At 41.6% G+C, this 17,666-nt stretch overlaps 1 protein-coding gene across 1 annotated transcript in view; it reads right to left on the bottom strand.

Annotated features, from left to right (window-relative positions):
• The window catches only part of PPM1E (protein phosphatase, Mg2+/Mn2+ dependent 1E), a 115,570-nt gene that overhangs the window by 17,849 nt on the left and 80,055 nt on the right, over positions 1-17,666 (bottom strand). The window lies entirely within an intron of this gene.

Here is a 17,666-nt window from a genome sequence, read left to right as displayed (position 1 = left end):
GCGTACAGCAGATTCTTTTTTGATAGGTAGCATTGCACTTCTGCAGCAGGACCCTTCTGTGGATTTTAGTAGGCTTAAATTTCACTTCCAAGGGCCCTTCTTAAAAGCCTTTGTGCCTCATTTTGCACCTTTAATTTACTCTTCAAAACTGGGGCTCTGTGCACACATGCAGAGCTTATAAATCACACACACTAAATTTACTCTATTTGCATTTACAAACCTGAGCTGAAACCCATGCTGTCTAGTTTCTCAGTCTCTGCTCTTGATTCAAATTCTCAAAGGGCAGGGAGTTTGGAAACTGCAAACGGAGACCTCCAGTTGCTCCTGTTAAACAGTAGGGGTAACATTTGCACGGCTAGCTAAATCAGTTTTTAAACACATCTTTAATAGCCAGCAGGGACCAGGCCTCACTTGTTTAAAAATGAGTTGTTGTCTAGATTCCTCACTACATAGGCTAGGTTAAAATATATCTATTGAATTTGATTCTACCACAGTTTGTCTCATCCAAAATGACTGGCTGAACTATGTTAGAAGCAGTTTTAGCTGGCATCATATGTTTAAGTACAATTCCTTAATCCTTGTCCTGTGTGGACAAAGCCTTAACCTCTGTCTATGGAGATTTTTCTCTTTTCATCATAAAACATTTTCTGTATGTTCAGTCAAAGGGTTGAGGGAATTATCTGACTAGTAATCAGACAGATGGGCAATGTCAATCCAGAAATGTCACCCACCCAGACCTGAGAAATCCAAACATGAGGCGTTCCTCATGGTTCTAATTTTGAGCATAATCTCCTAGTTTCAACTAAAATAAAATTCAGATTTGCAAACATATTCTTTTCAAAATCATAATTGCCCATTGCCTGAAACTACCTAAATAGAACCACAGAGAATTAGAAAACTAATCTCTTAACTGAGAAGGGATAGAGAGAAACTTCTCCTATGGGCAAACTATCCCATCATTGTCTACTACAGAGTTTCTTACACCTTTCTCTGAAGCATCTGATACTGACCACTGTCGGAGACACGAAATTGGACGAGATGGACTCAGGGATGAGCTGGCCATACCTCGTTTCTATCCTATGCACCAAATATGGATTTTGATAGACGTGTCTCTTGAGATCTGAGATGCATAAAGCAGTACTCCCATGTACTCACATTTGGATTGCTGCCAACCAAAGAAAACCAATGCTGTTCTAAATTGACACAATGGTAGCATAATTAATGTAGACTGAATTCCACAAAAGACTTCAGTCAAACCCATTTTGCTCAGTCTCTCTGAAAATCCACTTTAGCACAGTGCTTTCCAATACCATATTTGACAATGAACACCATTACAAACGGTAGATTTAGAATAAGATATGAGATTTGCACAAAGCTAAATCTTCCATCTGTTTTAATAAATAGTATTTAATGTTTACATAAAGTTACTTAAACATAGGATTAGAAATAAATACCAGTTTTTCCCAAAGATACTTTGTCAAGAGGCACATTCTGTCTCCCAAGTTACTCAAAGCCCCAGCTATTCTGAAGTTACAAGATCAATAAGAGTCACTCCTTGAATTAGCAGTTGAGCATTCTACTCATACATTCTACTCCAAACCTCAGCAATATGTACGCTAATGAAGCATGACTACATGGGAACATTAACTATCTTAGGGCTGGATCTTCCCAGCACAAGAGAAGAACTCCGATCCCATTTATATACAGCAATACCTTTTGGAAAGGTACAGTAATCAGCAAGAAGGAAAAGCTCTGTAACTTCCTTTATTTCCAGTGCATGTAGAAGTTCATTCTCCAGATAGCCTTGTTTGTCTTTAGATCATGAGGGATGGTTTTTGTCATTTCTATTATTAATTCCTACACATCTGAAAAGCATTGTAGGTTACCAGTGATATTTTATGCAGTTTTCATGTTACAAGAGAAACAAGAATATGACGACTCCTGAACTAAAAGAATTACAAATAATTATGTAATCAGAGCCAGCAACAATGTTAGAATCTCTATCTGAAGACAGTATGCAGCAGAAATGTTCAAACATAATTTTGCCTAGGCAGAGCCTACACAAACCTCAGCAAAAGCAGGAAAGCTTATGTTGTACATGTGTTTCTAAACACAACAAATTTCTCAGACAGAGCTCACTTTACAGAGGAACATCATAACCTATGGTACTATGCATGGAATATGAGTTGGTTTCCCAACTTCCTCCCTGCAGTACCAATTTGGGAGAGCTATGGAGAAAGCACACTTCTTGCAAAAGGAGTGTGCTTCCCATCACTCACAAACAATTCCTCTGGACAGTTAAGGAGCAGCACTGATGGACATCAGATGGAGAGTCCTGTTAAGAAGATGGCAGGTACAATTAAGATCCTCAAGGACATAAAAAGCTAGGGCAAAAATACAGTAGGAATCTTGTTCCAATGGGGACTCCATGTAAGGGGAAAATAAACACCCTGTCATTAGCATTCACACATAAATAATTGGTTTTATTATTTTACTCTGCAATGGCATGTTATAAGAAGTGAGGTATATTAGAATGCATAGAGGTAGGTGGCTGGTCAGAGCCTTTACCAGCCAGCTTGCCAGTAGCTAGCTACATGTCCCCACACAATACAAATGTGATACCTGCAGTCGCGAACTGGAGCTCTTTATCTAAACAAGGCATACAATTCTATTACAATGCCAAACCTACACAAAAGCCACTAAATGTGTTATTAGACAAATTAGAGGTTTTTTAAGTACATCCTTCCTGATTCTTTGGCAGCGTGGGTGTCTGTACAACACCCAGAGTTGCATTTCAACAATCTTGGGATAACTCTGCTAAGGTAATAAGCAAGCTTGAATGTGGGCAGCCTCCATCAATTAAGTTTGAGAGAAACAGTCTGAAGTAGGCTTAACTCAGCCCACATACTATAATGATACTTGCTTACCACACACCTCTGCTCCTTGCCGATAGCACTGGAGTGATGAATTTCCAAACATTTCCCCTCATTTATCTGTGTTCTAAATCTAATACAAAATTCTTACCTAAAAATGGGTAAGGCAGACTAACACTGTACTGTATCAAAGGCATCACAGAGCTTAGACTGACTTGTTTATTAATTCTGATGGACAAGATGGAGAAAACCAGTCTGAGAACAGCTTGCCTTTGTACGGCTGGTTATTCTCTGTTCTAAAGGTAACAGCAGACTGCCACAGAATTAATTGACTGACATTTGTACATCACAAAGCTTCTTATGGAGCCTTTCTAGGCCCTGGTCTACACTAGGAGTTGAGGTCGAATTTAGCAGCGTTAAATCGATTTAACCCTGCACCCGTCCACACGACGAAGCCCTTTTTTTTTTTTTTTTTTTTTTACTTAAAGGGCTCTTAAAATCTATTTCCTTACTCCACCCCTGACAAGGGGATTAGCGCTGAAATCGGCCTTGCTGGGTCCAATTTGGGGTACTGTGGACACAATTACACGGTACTGGCCTCCGGGAGTTATCCCAGAGTGCTCCATTGTGACCGCTTGGACAGCACTCTCAACTCAGATACACTGGCCAGGTAGACAGGAAAAGAACCGCGAACTTTTGAATTTCAATTTCCTGTTGGGCCAGCGTGGCAAGCTGCAGGTGACCATGCAGAGCTCATCAGCAGAGGTGACCATGATGGAGTCCCAGAATCGCAAAAGAGCTTCAGCATGGACCGAACGGGAGGTACGGGATCTGATCGCTGTGTGGGGAGAGGAATCCATGCTATCAGAACTACATTCAAGTTTTCGAAATGCCAAAACCTTTGTCAAAATCTCCCAGGGCATGAAGGACAGAGGCCATAACAGGGACCCGAAGTAGTGCCACATGAAACTTAAGGAGCTGAGGCAAGCCTACCAGAAAACCAGAGAGGAGAATGGCTGCTCCGGGTCAGAACCCAAAACATGCTGCTTCGATGATGAGCTGCATGCCATTTTAGGGGGTTCAGCCACCACTACCCCAGCAGTGTTGTCTGACTCCTTCAATGGAGATGGAGGCAACACGGAAGTAGGTTTTGGGGATGAAGATGATGATGATGAGGTTGTAGATAGCTCACAGCAAGCAAGCAGAGAAACCGGTTTTCCTGACAGCCAGGAACTGTTTCTCACCCTGGACCTGGAGCCAGTACCCCCCGAACCCACCCAAAGCTGCCTCCCAGACCCGGCAGGCGGAGAAGGGACCTCTGGTAAGTGTACCTTTTAAAATACTATACATGGTTTAAAAGCAAGCATGTTTAATGATTAATTTGCCCTGGCATTCGTGGCTGTCCTGGATATACTCCCAAAGCCTTTGCAAAAGGTTTCTGGGGAGGGCAGCCTTATTCTATCCACCATGGTGGGACACTTTACCACTCCAGGCCAGTAGCACATACTTGGGAATCATTGTAGAACAAAGGATTGCAGTGTTTGTTTGCTGGCATTCAAACAACATCCGTTCTTTATCTCTCTGTGTTATCCTCAGGAGAGTGATATTCATGGTCACCTGGTTGAAATAGGGTGCTTTTCTTAAGGGGACATTCAGAGGTGCCCATTCCTGCTGGGCTGTTTGCCTTTGGCTGAACAGAAATGTTCCCCCCTGTTAGCCACGGGGAGGGGGAAGGAGCTAGCCACACGCTGGGGGGAGGCAAAATGCGACCTTGGAATGAAAGCACATGTGCTATGTATGTAATGTTAACAGCAAGGTTTACCGTGAAAGAGCGTACCCATTGTTCTATAAAATGTGTCTTTTTAAATACCACTGTCCCTTTTTTTTTCTCTCCACCAGCTGCATGTGTTTCAAGGATCACAGGATCTTCTCCTTCCCAGAGGCTAGCAAAGATCAGAAGGCGAAAAAAACGCACTCGTGATGAAATGTTCTCTGAGTTCATGCTGTCCTCCCACACTGACAGAGCACAGATGAATGCGTGGAGGCAGACAATGTCAGAGTTCAGGAAAGCACAAAATGACCAGGAGGAGAGGTGGCAGGCTGAAGCTGAAAGGTGGCGGCACTGTGATGAGAGGAGGCAGGATTCAATGCTGAGGCTGCTGGAGGATCAAATTAATATGCTCCAGGGTATGGTTGAGCTGCAGGAAAGGCAGCAGGAGCACAGACTGCCGCTACAGCCCCTGTGTAACCAACTGCCCTCCTCCCCAAGTTCCATAGCCTCCTCACCCAGACGCCCAAGAACGATTGCCCAAGCAACAGAAGGCTGGCATTCAATAAGTTTTAAACTTTTAAAGTGCTGTGTGGCCTTGTCCTTTCCTCCTCCACCACCCCTCCTGGTGCTTCTCTCCTCCACCACCCCTCCTGGGCTACCTTGGTAGTCATCCCCCTATTTGTGTGATGAATTAATAAAGAATGCATGAATGTGAAGCAACAATGACTTTACTGCCTCTGCAAGCGGTGATCAAAGGGAGGAAGGGAGGGCGGTTAGCTTACAGGGAAGTAGAATGAACTAAGGGGTAGGGGGTTTCATCAAGGAGAAACAAACAGAACTTTCACACCGTAGCCTGGCCAGTCATGAAACTGGTTTTCAAAGCTTCTCTGATGTGCACCACGCCCTCCTGTGCTCTTCTAACCGCCCTGATGTCTGGCTGTGCATAACCAGCAGCCAGGCGATTTGCCTCAACCTCCCACCCTGCCATAAACGTCTCCCCCTTACTCTCACAGATATTGTGGAGCGCACAGCAAGCAGTAATAACAGTGGGAATATTGGTTTCACTGAGGTCTAACCGAGTCAGTAAACTGCGCCAGCACGCTTTCAAATGTCCAAATGCACATTCTACCACCATTCTGCACTTGCTCAGCCTGTAGTTGAACAGCTCCTGACTACTGTCCAGGCTGCCTGTGCACGGCTTCATGAGCCATGGCATTAAGGGGTAGGCTGGGTCCCCAAGGATAACTATAGACATTTCAACATCCCCAACGGTTATCTTCTGGTCTGGGAATAAAGTCCCTTCCTGCAGCTTCTGAAACAGACCAGAGTTCCTGAAGATCCGAGCATCATGTACCTTTCCCAGCCATCCCACGTTGATGTTGGTGAAACGTCCCTTGTGATCCACCAGTGCTTGCAGCACTATTGAAAAGTACCCCTTGCGGTTTATGTACTCGCCGGCTTGGTGCTCTGGTGCCAAGATAGGGATATGGGTTCCGTCTATGGCCCCACCACAGTTAGGGAATCCGATTGCAGCAAAGCCATCCACTATGACCTGCACATTTCCCAGGGTCACTATCCTTGATATCAGCAGATCGTTGATTGCATTGGCTACTTGCATCACATCAGCCCCCACAGTAGATTTGCCCACTCCAAATTGATTCCCAACTGACCGGTAGCTGTCTGGCGTTGCAAGCTTCCACAGGGCTATTGCCACTCGCTTCTCAACTGTGAGGGCTGCTCTTATCTTGGTACTCTTGCGCCTCAGGGCACGGGAAAGCAAGTCACAAAGTTCCATGAAAGTGCAGCCACTGGGAATCGTCCCAGACCTGCAACACTATGCGGTCCCACCAGTCTGTGCTTGTTTCCCGGGCCTAGAATCGGCGTTCCACCACATGAGCCTGCCCCATTAGCACCATGATGCCCACATTGCCAGGGCCAGTGCTTTGAGAGAAGTCTGTGTCCATGTCCTCATCACTCTCATCACCGCGCTGACGTCGCCTACTCGCCTGGTTTCGCTTTGCCAGGTTCTGGTACTGCATATACTGCTGGATAATGCGTGTGGTGTTTAATGTGCTCCTAATTGCCAAAGTGATCTGAGCGGGCTCCATGTTTGCCGTGGTATGGTGTCTGCACAGAAAAAAAGGCGCGGAACGATTGTCTGCCGTTGCCCTGATAGAGGGAGGGGCGACTGATGACATGGCTTATAGGGTTGGCTTACAGGGAATTAAAATCAACAAAGGGGGTGGCTTTGCGAGAAACTGAATGCCCCCTCAAGGATAGAGCTCAAAACCTCAAGGACAGAACTCAAAACTGGGTTCAGCAGGCCGTTGATTTCACAGAGGGAGGAAGGGAGGAGAAAATGAATACAAAACAAATCTGGTCTATTTCTCGTTTTGAGCCACTTCATCTGTCTTTATACATCTTGCTGGCAGCAGACTGTGCAGTACGACCGCTAGCCATCATCATCTCCTGGGTGCTCGGCAGAAGACGATGCAGTATGACTACTGGCCATCGTCTTCTGCTAGCTGCAGATTAAAAGACAGTGCACTGCTGGTAGGACTCAATCGCCATGAGACAAAACAAGGGAAATGACCTGGCTGAGAACCTCCCATGTTTGCCCAGGTGCCCGCTTAAAAGAGCGCCCAGGACTAAGTCGACAACCGCTCCAGTCATACTGCACTGTTTGCTGCCAAAAGGCAATAAACTGCTTCTGTGTAGCAAAGCAGTACCACGTCTGCCAGCACCCAGGAGACATATGGTGACAGTGAGCTGAGCGGGCTCCATGCTTGCCGTGGTATGGCGTCTGCACAGGTAACTCAAGAAAAAAAGGCGCAAAACAATTGTCTGCTGTTGCTTTCATGGAGGGAGGGAGGGAACGGCGCCCTGACAATATGTACCCAGAACCACCCGCGACAATGTTTTAGCCCCATCAGGCACTGGGATTTCTACCCGGAATTCAAATGGGTGGCAGAAACTGCAGGAACTGTGGGATAGCTACCCACAGTGCAACGCTCCAGAAGTTGACAGTTGCCTCGGTACTGTGGACACACTCCGTAGACTACATGCACTTAGAGCATTTGTGTGGGGACACACACAATCGACTGTATAAAAACGCTTTCTACAAAACGGACTTCTATACATTCCACCTAATTTCGTAGTGTAGATATACCCTAGGACTATGCACTGCAAACAGTGAAGTGACAAGTTGGAGGTGTGTGTGTTCTTGATTAGTACAACAGAAATTTCATTTCTGCTGCTTCTGGTAATGCACCTTAGTTGGATTGCTTCTCCCCTACAATGTCGAGAATAACAGAATAAACCGGAGGTGGGGATGCCTGTTTGGAATAGATTTTGAACTCAGTTATACTGCAGTTAAGTCCAGAATAACACCATTTACTTCAGTGGTGTTACTCTGGATTTATCCCAGTGTAACTGAGTTCAAAATCAAGTTCAGTATCTTTGCTTTTAATCACAAACAATGAACATTCAATAGAGAGCTTGCAGGACCACTTAACTCAGGAAGATCATCATCCACAAAGACTAGTACTTGAATTACAACATTCCATCACACTAGATACTCCTAGTCTATCCTCACCTCTCCCTGTACATAGAACAGGAATAGAAATTATGCATTAGATTCTTGGTTGCAGTGCAGCTGCTTTGCACTGCACATCTGTGCCAAAGGATTCCCTCCATCTCCGGGGATTATCCACTGGCTGTTTGGAAAAAAATACAGCAGCAGCAGCAGCAAAAAACACATTTTGCCAAATTTTATCAATCACCAAATTATGGCAAATAAATTGAAACAGAATATGATCCAGCAGTGTAGCAAAGGCTGGAGTTAGGATTCCTGTGTTTATTCATTCCTAGCCATGACAATAACTCAGCATGTGACCTTGGACAAGTCATGTCAACTCTCACTCCTTCGATTTCCTCATCCATAGAGGATGATAATATATCTCTTTGGCATTGTGGGAGGATTAATTAAATGTTTGTAAAGCAATTTGAGATTTCTAGATAAAGATACTATTGAAAGGCAAAGTATTGTTATTCTAATGGAAGATATTTTCGATCTAGCCAAGATTTATGGACCTTTCATATTTTCTTTTTTATTCTATTTTCCCTGCTCTTGAACATCACGCCAGAAACACTTAAGTGGCAAGCCACACAAGGCACATTTTGTCTTTTTGATGTGCACAGCCAACATATGGGCATAACCAATTGCATCCTTTCATCACATTTGAAATAAATAGGTTTTCTGAAAACTTAAGCTTCTCAAAGAAAAACATCTGAGAGTAAGAAAAGATCAAGTTCTTACTTTAAGCTCAGCAATGCTGAGTCCAACTGGAAGTGGCTTCTACAGCATCAGATATGGCATTGCTGATTAAAAGACTAGGAAAGAATAACAACATTACAAGCAAAGGGGGTCCTCTCCTCCTCCTTCCTCACCACCAGTCAAAATATGGAGATTAAGTGACACCAGTCTCAGGAGGCTCCTTGTACTATCATCTTCCAACGTAACTGACTTAGGCATTATTGATGTAAATAAGGCAGAAAATGGGATAAGGTACTCTTGTGGCCTTCAGAGATCACAATGTTCAGTGAGTCACACCACACACTGTAGAGCTAATAGAAATATTAGAAAATATCATCTGTGCTTTAGTTCTCCCATAAGTTATCTGAAAACGTCTCTGTCTGCTACGGTACAGAATGAACCCATAAAACCACAGGCCAAGCAACCTAAAGTATTGCATGTAATTAAGTACAGGAATCTAAGACTAAGGACAGGAGCTGAAATGGACTAAATACAGAGCACTCCTGTGAGGACTATAATGATTTATTGTATCTGTGAAAAGTTTTATCGGAATAACAAGCTAACTGCGCCCTTACCAACAGATAATGCAACACCATGGATGCAATTTGGTGAAAATTCTAGCATTAGTGTAGCCTGTTGCAAGATATTTGCAGGAACTGTATTTTTGCATGACAGGTACAAAATTCATACAGGTCCCCAAAGCATATTTGAAAAACATTCCAATGTCCAGTCAGTATCTCCCAGACAGAGCCTCTTGCAGAGTCTGGGAGCTCTTTGGAAAAGTATGTAAACCAGTATCATTGTAGGCTCCTCTGTCACAAATGGCAGTACTGACAGAGCAGAGGGAATTCTTTTGTGTGGGAGCAGCCCCTGCTATTTACACATCTCTCTGCTGCAAAAGCCAACCTTTCAATATATGTTTTAAAGGCCATCTATAGGCACACTGCACCAGCCAAGGATTTTCTGTTTCTCTCCAAGGTTCAGTGGTTCAGACAGCATTCAGAGAAGGGAAGAGGGAGGAGCATCCTGATAAGCAGGCTGTAGAACCTGAAAGGATTATTGGTGTACTGCAAGCATAATAATAGAATGTAATTCCCAGCCTCCATGTCACTGTAGATTCTCCTCTCTTTACTCACAAAGCAGTAGCTTCCTCTTGTTAGCACACTGATCTGATCTGTGCCAGCTTGTGGCTTTTCACAGCAGGTGAAAGCTCTGATGCTTAGTTTAAGCTGAGGGATCCTGAAGAAATGGAGTATATTTTTCTGATGCAAGGAAATGCTGAGCTAGATTTGAGCTACCACAGTGAGGCAGAAGTAAAACAAATGCATCTTTTGAAAGATTGCATAACCAAAGCTCCGTGCAAAGTCATTTGAACTGACAGTGTTAAGATAGCAAAGATGTTTGATAAATCTGTTTGGGAGAGCTGAAAATGTGCTAGATGAGGAAGCTGCTATCTGTGGGCTTCACAGACAGTTGTCTACTCAAATTTCAAGATGAATCTGTCCTTGCAGTGGCAGTTGTAGGAAACAGTGATAAAATATACAACCATCACAAAACACTGCACCACTTCTGATTAGTTTTTTAATACCCATAACGTATGTGCAGACATGTCATAATAGTATCTGTTAACAGTATTTCCTAACCTTTCAGATCATACCATCACATTCTAGCAATATTAAGGGAAACTGACTGTAGTTTATGAAGAGTTCTTTCAGGTCTGAAAATGCATGAAATCCTGTTATAACTTGCTTTCCCCTTCTGTATGGTCTGGTCTCATTCCTTAAACTCTAGTTAGGACATTTAAGATGCTGAGTTGTCAAATGTAAATGCAGTAGAAAAAATGCTATCTGTACATTCGGAGGATTTTAATGCTGTAAGAAGCAATGGGAACCTCAAAAAGTGAAGAGGTGCACCACCAAATGTCTCATTAGATAATAATGTATTAAGTAACTGCAGTAAGATGCACCAGTGTGTGTATCAGGCTCACCGTAGGAAACCTGTTTGTTTTGTAACATCGATACCTTTTGCATCCCTTACTTCACAAAGCATCCACAAGGGCTGTGATCTAGGAAAACATTCTAATGAGTCAGTTAAATGTAGCAAATCAGAATAGAATTGCTTTCACAGGAATCAAGCTTTGCAAGCTGCCTTTGGATTCTAGGAATTTTGGAGGTGGATGGTGGGGAATAATACAAGGCTTCAACATTGCCGGCAAAAACAACTAAGAATCTGGGCACCTTAAACACTAACAGATATATTTGGGCATAAGCTTTCATGGGTAAAAAACCCACTTCTTCAGATGCATGGAATGAAAATTACAGATGCAGGCATAATATATATATTGGCACATGAAGAGAAGGGAGTTACTTTACAAGTGGAGAACGAATGTTGAAGGCCAGTTCAGTCGGGGTAGATGCGGTCCACTCCCAATAATTGATGAGGAGATGTCAATACCAAGAGAAGGAAAATTGCTTTTGTAGTGAGCCAGCCACTCCCAGTCCCTATTCAAGCCCAAATTGATGGTGTTAAGTTTGCAAATGAATTGTAGCTCTGCAGTTTCTCTTTGAAGTCTGTTTTTGAAGTTTTTTTTGTTGAAGAATGGCTACTTTTAAATCTGTTATAGAATGTCCAGGGAGATTGAAGTGTTCTCCTATTGGCTTTTGTATATTACCATTCCTGATGTCTGATTTGTGTCCATTTATCCTTTTATGTACAGACTGTCCGGTTTGGCCAATGTACATGGCAGAGGGGCACTGCTGGCACATGATGGCATATATCACATTAGTAGATGTGCAGGTGAATGCACATGAATGAGCTCCTAATGGTGTGGCTGGTCCTATGATGGTGTCACTAGAGTAGATATGGGGACAGAGAAAGCAACGTGGTTTGTTACAGGGATTGGTTCCTGGGTTAGTGTTTCTGTGGCATGGTTTGTAGTTGCTGGTAAGTATTTGCTTCAAATTAGGGGGCTGTCTGTAAGTAAGGATTGGCCTACTTACCAAGGCCTGTGAGAGTAGGGGATCGTTTTCCAGGCTAGGCTGTAGATCATTGATGATACACTGGAAAGGTTTTAGCTGGAGGCTATATGTGATGGCCAGTGGTGTTCTGTTATTTTCCTTGTTGGGCCTGCCTGTAGTAGATGACTTCTGGGTACTCGTCTCGCTCTGTCAATCTGTTTCCTCACTTCCCAAGGTGGGTATTGAAGTTTTAAGAATGCTTGATAGAGATCTTGTAGGTGTTTGTCTCCTTCTGAGGGATTAGAGCAAATGCGGTTGTATCATAGGGCTTGGCTATAGACAATGGATCGTGTGATGTATCCTGGATGGAAGCTAGAGGCATGTAAGTAAGTATAGTATAGTATAGTTTAAAAACAAGCCATTTTCCAGGTGTGATTTCTTTCTCTCTCACGCTTTTACAAACACATATAACACACCCCTAAGCCCACCTAAAATATCACACATACACCCCACCCCATCTAAAATACGATTTCCACTATTCTAGCAGACACACTCCCTCCATCCCAGGTTAAAAAATATTGTGTTTGGACTGAACCTCTGCACCCAGCTTTAGGCTGACAGGTTGGGGACCTCAACAGTCTCATCTATAGTAGCTCTGCCAGAAGCAGATTTAAGAATGGCCCTCTGTCCTGCAACATAGAATATAACAGGAGCAAATATCTGCTGAATGGAAAAACACTGCAGCTTACTGACTGGAAAAAGTAACATGGAAAAATCTCTAAAGCCTTCAGAGCAGCATGTAGATGGAGAGGAACAGAAGGCAGACTGAATTACTGGTGCTGAAGAAATATAATGTAAATCACAAGTGATGGTGTGAAGCTCCTACTGCATTAGGCTCACATGAGATCTCTCAGTAAGCATGCTCCAGTCTGTAAGAATCATCTTATCACCAGAAGGATAATCAAAATTAGAGATGGAAAGTCCTGCATACCTTCAAAGTCCTTCACTTGATGGCACTGCCCTGGGCACTATGCAATACAGAATTGTTTTCTACAGTATAATTCCTAATGCTTTATCCAATCTAGTTTTAAATAATCCTGTTTTGTTTTAAATAACCCAGGTAATGGAGTTTCCAACAGTTCTTTTGAGAGACTATTCCACTGCCTAACAGAATTGCTGTTAAGAAATTTCACTTGAAGTTCAGACTAAAACTTTCATTTGCTCAACTTCTCCCAATACTCCCTCTCACTCTTTAGTGATTATACCCTTCCAATGCTTAATTACTTTGTATCCAGTGCTTTATCCATTTAAATCATTGGGAGTTTTTCCATTGACTTAAACAGGTACAAGAACAGGCCTCTATTCCCTCAGTTACTAGTGTTGCTCTTTTTTGAATTCCCTTAATTTGCCTACATCGTTCTGATAATGGAATTGCAAAGAAATTGTTCCCCAATCAGCAAAGAGCTGGTGAAATGAGGCATGCCAGAGGAGGGAGCAGGGTTGGATAATCAGTGAGATCTGGCTATTGTCAAGATGCTCATAACCCCTAGTGGGCCATGCACAGTTCAAGATTATGGTAGAACAGCCCCGGGGCCTCTTTTCCTCCATTCCTGCACTAAGTGCATCTCAGCTGCAATGGAGCTTTGGGCCCTGTATCTGGAAATGCTTCCATATGCTGAAGCAGCAGAAGTCATCCTCACTGGGCAAGAGGACTAAAGGTTTTGAACTAATTCACTAGGAACACAGATTGGTCATACCCAATCAGACAATCAGTCCATGATAAATGGAGTCCTGACTAAGGCAGTATAGAGAGAAAATAAGGAGCAAAGAAAAATTGGCAGGCACAATGGCTCCAGTGGCATTTTCCTATTCCTTGGGTTTGCTTGTGTAAGAAGCTTTCCTGCTGCCAGAATCCAGAAAACAATAGACTTACTATTACACAGAAGCAAACACCAACAAACTTGTCATCTGGAGATTTGCTTTCAAACCCATAAATATATTACAGGCACCTTCTGCACTTGTCTTCAATTGAAGCAAGTTGGCTGTGCTTAAAGCTGCTGGGGAAACTGAGGTATATGAGGTTTAGCTGCTGTAATAGCTAGGACTTTAACTTCACAAAGTACAATTTCAACTTAACACACAATTCCCAAAGCTACTTTAACTATGAAGTAAGTATAGTATCTGTAAAATACAGTCATCTAGTTTATTAATTCAGATAAATTGGAATGATTTTATATACAAGTATTTGATGCCATAAACACATTGTACATCACAGTCTAGAATACTATTATAGCAGCTTTGATTTTAAGTAAGAATTTTGCAAACTATCTGGTAATAAAATTGTACCTAGGAAATAATTTTTAATACAGATGACCTGTTTCTACGATGTGCAGTTCAATGTAATCTTCATATATAGCAATAGTCACAACACCTGTACCTGTAAAATAAACTATACAAATCTTTATTTATAAAAGAAAAAAGTTATATTGGAAAATATATTTTGTTTAAGATTTAATAAAGTCAAACTAGGATAAAATGGAAGAGAATACAGGGCCCTCTGACCATTATGTTTATGTAGCTTGATAGCCTATTTTAGAGGAGAGAATAATTTCCATTGTAAAACATGCAAAGTGCAATAATTGGGGTTTTATGAAGTTACTATCTTGTAAATTGTAATAAAGACCTTTGCCTGGTCTGTTGCATTTGCTGCCTGGTGAACAGACCTTACCCTTAATGGAATTCCCCCAGTGGTGACTGTATTCACTGTTTGTACCTCCTATGTTTTAATTATATAACAAATAGTGTACAAAGGTAATGAAAAATTCAGAGAAGAATGGAAGGATTGCAGCGTTAAAGTACTACCCATAACTGATGCTTACATCCCTGGAAGGACCACATTTTGCTTACGTAGTTACGATGAAATTTCATGTCACCTCCTATGTTAGCTTTTATCTTGGAGGGAAGAATCCTTTAGTTTTGTTTTGTTCAACTTCAAGGGAATAAAACACTCTATAGTAAATGGTGCATTGCCTCTAGTGAGGTCTCTCACATCTAGCTATAGCTACGTCTAATATCATTGTATCAGCAAGCCAGCTGCTCCTGTATTTCCAGCTCAGACTGCCTTTGCCAAACTGTTTTTATCAAATTAAGACTTGCAGCAAATCCCAGGTCAATTCACATACACCCAAACAACATCTAATAAATACTAAAGCTGCCCACACCCAGACAAAAAACCAAACTCTCTTCATAGGTACAAACACAGCTACAGAGCTACAGTATACCTGAAGTCAGTGGGAGCTTCTGAGGCAAGAATCTGTCCGAAAGACTAGACAAACTTTGATAAAGGTTGGTGCTGCGTGCATGTGCATATGCCTCACTAGACTATCTACAAAGAACTTCAACTGAGACAAAAAATGTTCATGGCTATCTGCCTTCATTTTATGCAGATATACTGACTCGTTTACCTACATGAGACTCAGCTCCTAAACTTAACTGGGACTGGGCCATGGCTTCTCAAAGTTGTGAAAGAGTTTAATACAGCAGAATTCATATAAATATGTGACAAGTTCTATTCACATTTCTAGTGATACCCAAGGTAACAATATGAAATAATACTTTCCCTTCTAGGTTAGCACCTTCCAGCTAACCATCACAAAGTGCTTTACAGACTCTCATTAAGGCTCACAACACCTTGTGAAGTAGATAAGTGTTATAGAGAGAGGATGAAGCCTAAAATTACTATAGTATAACAGTTGTGGGTACTTAGCATCTGACGTGTCAAACTGAGCACCTAAAAATGGAGACACCCAAAATTAGTGGACATTTTGCAAATGTAGTCTTTGTGTGATCTTGGGCAAGTAACACAGACAGAAGAATGTGGCAAAGCCAGAAATAGAACACAATTTCTCATCACTCAGTCCTGTGCTTTAACCACTAGACTATGCTCTCTCATGACAAACTGGATTGCTGCAGGAAATATGGTTGTATGAATGACGAAAAGCTATATGCTGATAGTGACATTCACCCCACTGTCACCCTACCAGTATTTCCAGGCTGTACCATCACCAGTTCTGCCTCCCCTTTACATAGCTTCATGCTGTCTCCCATGTCACCCTTATACATGAGAAAAACTACCTGATAAAATCCAAATGGCCACTGCTTTATCCTCCCTAAGACTCATCTGTGCTACGATGGCTATAAAACCCAGCCCAGATCCTGGCTGAACAGAAAGCAAGCTGTGGCTCTTCCATTTCCTACTCCCTTCCTCCCCAACTTGAACCCCAATTATTAATAAAATTCTACAGTACATGTAACTAAGCCCATTCTTCACCATATTTTTTTGCTTCTATCTTATAAACATGTCCCCAGCTCTTTGTCCGTTTGTGTCTTTAGGCTAAGCCAAGGTATTGAGGGCAGAGATGGTCTCTCTTCTGTGTTGGTAGAACACCCAGCACAGTGGAGTCCCAATCCCAACCAGACCTCCGAGTGCTACTGTAAAATAATTACACTACTAACAACAGTGTGTTCCATATTTATGTGCAGTTTTTCCTATTCCTCTGGTCTTTATATTTGAGAGACCAAATGAATTAATTTTTCTGGTAAATAACTGAAATCCCCAAATTTTATATTTGCTCTTCCTATCAAATTTTGGAAGGCTGTCCAGAGAAGAAATATACATATTAGAATCTATTAAAAATTTTTAGTTAAATTAATAATTACCCCAAAATTCTGATACACAATTTTATCTCATTGAAGTGTGCAATATTTCCCTTTGACGCATTTAACACTAATCCACAGTCCTTTAGGTGACATGCAGAAATAGGATACAAATACACCTGTATTCTTTTCTTATTGTGGATAATTAGAGCTTTGTGGAGATCAGAAATTCCATTTCACAGAAGATTTCTGATTCAGAACAGACCCAAAAATTTCAGAATGCTCCGTGAAATAAAATTCCAGGAGATTTCATTTTGGATCGATATAAACATTTCATTTTGATTATTTTATTTTATATAATATAAAATTGAGAAGAAAAGTTGTTTTGAAGGGGAAAATCCAAACATTTTGTTCCAAAAATATCAAAATGGGACATTTCAGTATCATCTGAACTTTTCCCCCCTTTTTTTCATGCCAAATGAAATTTCAGTGAAATCAACACAGAAAATGTTTAGATTTTGAAGGAACTGCATTTCCAGACAACTCTATTAATAACTTAGCTGTTTATATAATTTTTTTTCACTCCACATTGACTGAAAATTTTGCATACATAACATATGTATAATATAGAAAGCCAAAGTAACAATACAAGAGAAATAGAAAACATAACTAAAAAACATACATAACCTGAATGAAAAAGAACTAAGTGGACAATGGTGGGCATAAATTTCAGATCAAACCAAAGTTTACAGCCCAGGAAAATACTACAGAAATGCTACTAGGTGGATTACAGACTTGAACTAGGAGAAAAGCATTACAGAGGGGATTAAATAATGTGATTTGGTAATAATTAAGCAAAATTATATAGATTTAAAACAAAAATACAAAGAGACCACAGCACAGAAACTACATAAAGAACATTGATTTTGAGATACTGTGAAAAACAATCCTGCTACCATGATTTATCATAGTTGGGTTGGTTAGGGAAGAATTGCTCCAAATGTATGAAGTTCCAAATAAGAAACACATTCCAAGAGCCAGATTATATTTTTTTTTCTGAACTGCTTTATAAAGGGGCAAAAGGCTAAGTCACA

This window comes from Lepidochelys olivacea (assembly GCF_965140295.1).
Source record: "Lepidochelys olivacea isolate rLepOli2 genome assembly, chromosome: 17".
Lineage (NCBI taxonomy): Eukaryota > Metazoa > Chordata > Testudines > Cheloniidae > Lepidochelys > Lepidochelys olivacea.
Note: the sequence above shows the minus strand (reverse complement) of the source record. Positions and strands in the feature narration are given on the sequence as shown.